General features: G+C 60.4%; 1 protein-coding gene across 3 annotated transcripts in view; it reads right to left on the bottom strand.

Moving 5' to 3' along the window:
* The window catches only part of ANXA6 (annexin A6), a 23,031-nt gene extending 22,693 nt beyond the window's left edge, over positions 1–338 (bottom strand). For all 3 annotated transcript variants that reach the window (XM_019506118.1, XM_019506119.1, XM_019506117.1), the window contains exon 1: positions 235–338. The gene's annotated coding sequence lies outside the window, so the exon portion shown is untranslated. The remainder of the gene's footprint in view (positions 1–234) is intronic.
* Positions 339–4,930: the final 4,592 nt, after the last annotated feature.

Here is a 4,930-nt window from a genome sequence, read left to right as displayed (position 1 = left end):
GTCCCGGTGCCCCGAGCGCCAGCTCCAGCAGGCGTGCCACGGGCCAGGCTGCGTGGGCACAGAGCAGGGCAGGGCATCGAGCATCCAGAACCGACCCTAAAGGCAGGCACGGGGGGAGCCTAAAACTCCCAAAGCCCCTTTTGCAAGCATGGGGGGTGCTACCAGGGTGTCTTTCCCCCGTGGGGTACCAGCTCCCCCTTTGAGGCAGGGGCCCCCAGCGCGGCTCAGACTTACTTGCAGTGCTGAGGCCTCTGGTGCAGGGCGCTGGAAGCGGCAGTGCCTCCCCGCAGCAGCTGGGCTGTGTGGCTCTGGCAGGGGAAGCCCAGCCTCCTAGTTGCACTGCAGCTGTCACTCCCTCCAGCTCTTCCAATCCCCGGCAGCCCCTCCCGGCCACCCTCTCCCGGCAGGTGGGGGTCCAGGGGGGACACAGGGCCCTCCGGACCACCCAGCCCCAGGGGAAATAGCCCAGCCTGGCAAGCAGAGAGGCGGCAGGCTGCGGAAAAACAACACCCAGCCCTTGTCAGCTGGTGAAATACCTGCCTGCAGCAGGGGGAATGGAGATCAGCTGTGCAATAGCCTGCCCCCAGGGTCGAAGATGCACGAGCCCCTTGAGCCATCCCTGTGCCAGCACCCTTGACGTCAGAGCCTGGTGCAGGGATCATGCTTGATGCCCTGGGATGCCAGCTCTAAAGTGCCCTGGTCCTGTACCTGCAGCCCCCCTCGGCCTGCCACTTCCCCAGGCTCCGGAGGAAGCCGGGGGGTGGGGGGGAGGCTTTGCTAGGGAAGTACATGAATGAAGGCATGGAAAAGGAAGCAGCTGTCTCAGGCCCTTGGGCTTGCTGCCTCTGTGCTGCTCAGAGCTGGCAGCAGCTCGGGCTGCAGGAGGGTGGGGAGGGCCCAGCCGGGGTGGGGCAGGCAGCTGCATCCTTCACCCCGGAGATGCGAGATTAGGCAGCATCAGACCATATAAGGTGCCTGCAGCAATGCGGCGGATAGAGATCAGTCTCGCCAACCTCCTCCTCTCAGCCAGGTTTGCCCTCTCCCAGCCCTTGACCTTACCACGGAGAAGCCACGCTAAGGTGTGCACCTTGGAGCCTACTGGAGATGCATGAGCTTTTGCAAGCAGCTGCCAGCTGAGGTTAACAGGGCAAACGCCCTCGCATCCTAATGGACTCATGGACCCAGTCGGTGCCTGGCAGTGCTCCTAGCACCAGGACTTCGGAAATGGCAGCTGGCTGTGTCAGGACCCAGAGGCTGCAATGCAGGCAGGCCAGGCGGTAGACCCTGTGGCCGGGGGTCTGCACAGACCCCCCCTGCTGTGGCCAAGCAGCGGGGCCTGGACAGCAGTCTCCCAGGCAGGTCACGCCAGCAGCTGGAAGGATGGGACAGGCATGTTAAGTGCATGCAGCTGCTTCATGGAAGTCACCATGGTAATCCAGACAGGACTTCCCTCCTAATTTGGGGCTGGCAGGAAGAAAAACAGCTCCATCCTTGGCTTGGGTGGACCGGCAGCTGTTGCGTGAGGCCCAGTTGGAAGGGCCGGGGGGGTCAGAAGAGAAACACAGGCAGGACCAGGGCTGCATGCACAGCGGCTTGCAGGGAGAAGGGGTCAAAATGCCCCAGAGAGGGGCAGGACCACGGGCCCGGTCAAGGCCAAAGCAGCCAGGATCAGGCCCTGTCTGCACTCGCCGATGACCGGCGGCCGGCGGCTGGCAGCTCAAGGCTGACGGCACCCAGAATCGGGTCGAGGGAAGTTTGCTTTGGTCAGGCATGTTTGCAAATTGGAAAACGTTTGTGGGGGGGGACTGAAGAGCCGGGTCCTTGAAGATATGAAGATATGTCTGCAGGATATGAGTCAGCCGGAGTGAGTCATGTTCGAGTGAAGAGTGCTGCTGGTTTGCAAAGGCACGAGTCAGCCCCCAAAAATTCAGAAAGCAGCTTGGAGCCCAGCGAAACGGTACCCACCCGCTCCCAGCCCCCCGCCTCTTCCATGTCCATCGCCTTCTCTGACCCCCCTCCTGTGCTGACCCCCCTCCTGGCCCGAGACCCCCCAGCCCAGCCCCGCTGCGGTGCACGAACCAGCACTGCCCTCTGCTGCCTATCCCGGCGCACGGCTGGGGATCCTGTGCTTCCCTGAGCCTATTTCCTACTTCAGCAGGTAAACTGAGGCAGCAAGGCTGGCAAGGAAGGCAAAGGCCTGGATAAAGGAGGCAGCAGGGTCTGTAGGAAGGGGCGGAGGTAGCATCCCAGGCATGGCTAAAGCAGAAGGGCAGGGTAGGCTTGCACCTTATAGACTAACCCAAGTAGAGATAAGGGCTTTCCATTCTGGCAGAAGCAAGGGGGGACGTTGCTTTGCTCCCCTGATGAGACGCTCCCCACCCAAATGAATAGCACGGCCCTCGTTGCAGAGCTGGGTTCGTTATTAGCACCACTTCCTATTTGTGCTGTGGGTGAGCCCAGGCGCTCCCGTCGCCCGGGAGCAGGGCTGCATGAATGCAGAACCGATGGCCCCTGCCATCGAAGTATAAGCCAGGCAGAAGGACGGGGGGAGTGCAGGAGTTGTTGGTGGTCTCAGCACCGAGAAGGCAGCGGGGTTGGAGTGGCGGGGGAAAGCACGAGCTTTGTGGACGCTTGCTGGGAGCCCGAGTTCAGATCCACCCACTGGCCGCTGAATGACAGCCTGCGCGTCCCCCGGACCTGGCCTGCTTGGTAATACAACCCCGGCCTTTTTCTTTGGTTTCTGAGTTGGCTGGGGTGACGCTCACGCCCGGCGCCGTGATCTGGTGCCTTAGAAGAGGCAGCCGCTGAGGACAATAAATGCCTTGTTTGCCACTGGCCATGCCAGGCCACCCTCTTCCCTGCGCCGGAGAGCCGCGTTGGTGTCCAGTCCTGCTGCAAGGCGAGCTGAAGCAATGGAGGGGCTAGATTTAATGCTCATTAACTAAAGCGTGTTAATGCATGTGTAGAGGCACTTGTGGCGGAGGGTTTCCCACCTTCTGCTCCTCTCCCACGGCAGTTTCCAGCATTCAAAGGGGTAGGAAGTTTTAGTTCAGAAGCTGTCCCCCTCGCTATCCTGTTCTGCACCTACCAGCAGACCTTTCCCCCAGGTATTTATTTGTCCAGTCCCCTTTGGCACTGGGCTTAGCTTTCAGTGTCCTCTTCTCCATCCCTGACCCTCCTTCCTTGCCTTTTGACCCTAAAAGGAACAAACAACATGGCTCCCAATGTGTGGGAGAAAGAGAGGGCAAAACAGGAGAAAAAACCAGAGAGGGCAAGGCTACTCCTTCTCAACCAGCCTTGGGAATGTCCAAATGCTAATTAAAGCTGGTGGATAATATGCTTGAGCCTATTAGCATTGTGCACCACGAGTATGATTTGGAAACTGTTGTGGGAAAAATATTTCTGCATAGATTCCCCATTGTGCGGCCCACCGGAGTGGCCGGCGGAGGGCAGGGGGAGGTGGGCAGGCCGGCCGAGGGAAGGGCCAGGCTTCTGATGACATGGATTGAAGCGCGGAGAGCGTAACTATTCCCCTCCGCGGCTGGATGTACCCGGCTCGCTCTCAGGTCCGAGCTGGCACGTGCTATCCCGAAGGAGCCGAGACGTAAGTAGCTTATTTTGGAAAGGGAAAGAAAAAAAGAATCGGGTCAGACTTTGCAATGCAAAGTGGCCGGAGAGCGGCTGGCAAAGAGAGGAAGGGACGTCACCCATCCTGGGACAGCAGCGGTTTGGGGCCGGATGGGCAGAGGATGGGGAGAAGCCAGGGTAGAGTTTCCATCAGGCCACGTGCAGGTGAAACACGAGAACAGGCCCGAGAAAGGAAGCAGGGTCGTGTGTTGAGCAGGATCCGATACACGGGACTTTATACTGCTTTCATGCCTCCCGTGGCAATGAGCCAGGCAAGACATGGCCAAAGAGACAGGGCAGAAAGGAAGCTGCTTCTGAGCCCCCCCGGCTCAGACACGGAGGGCTTGGGGATGCTGACCCGTTGCTCCTGCAGCCACTGGGGTGTGGTGCTGCTGGCACGGCCGTGGCCCCGGCAGGAGTGGGGTGCTACACAGGGCAGCCACACTGCATTCGGGGCTCCAGGCTGACCTGTGCATCCAGGGAAGAGGGTGCCACGAGCTGCTTCCGCTGCTCAGTGGCAGGACCAGTGCCAGGCAGGCACAGTCCCAGTTCAGAGACCGGGCTGCGGGCAGCACCCTCCCTGCAGCTGATGGCCCTCAGTCCCATGGGAGCCTTTTGCAGAGCTCCCAGTCGAACTGCCGTGACCCAGGGCTCCCAGGCACACACGGTACCGATGCTGTAAGTAGCGGATTTAGGCGATTTAAAAGCAAGCAGCCACCTTGCTGCTCTCCGAGGTGGGGCAGAGGCTCCACATTTGCTGAGCCCTGGAGCCTGACCTGCAGAAAGTGGCTGGGGGGAGCGTAAAAGCCTAATAAACTCGGGGCTGCCCCCAGGAATGCATGTGCAGCAGGGGGGTGCTGAGAAGCGTCCCTGGGCACTGCTGTCTGCTGGCAGGGGCCAAAGGGCATCACTGCCGTCGACCGTTCAGGCCATGAGCATGGTCCGGTGCGCTGGGCACAGGCTGCTGTCTCATGGGTCATGGAGTCCAGTCCTAGCTTTGTGGTGGCACCTCGGGGAAGTTACTTTGCCTCTCTGGGCCTCGGTTTCCCCATCAGTAAAATGGGGAGAGTGGCATTTCCCAAGGCACTTTGAGGCAGGCAAATGACACGGGCTGTCTTGGCGCCTGGTTGTCTGCTCTTGGACCGGGACTGCCATGCTGACAGTGTCCCACCAGTTCAGCTTCTCCAGCTCAGCGACACCCCGTAGACAGTCCCCGGAGGATGTTTGCGGGCTGGTTCATGTAATGGGGATCTCGTCTCAGAGCCAGGAGGAAGCTGCAAAGAAGGGCAAATCTGGCACCTCC

This window comes from Gavialis gangeticus, unplaced genomic scaffold (assembly GCF_001723915.1).
Source record: "Gavialis gangeticus isolate Ggan-Ray unplaced genomic scaffold, GavGan_comp1, whole genome shotgun sequence".
Classification (NCBI taxonomy): domain Eukaryota; kingdom Metazoa; phylum Chordata; order Crocodylia; family Gavialidae; genus Gavialis; species Gavialis gangeticus.
The sequence above is the reverse complement of the archived record's forward strand: the minus strand, read 5'-3'. Positions and strand labels throughout refer to the sequence as shown.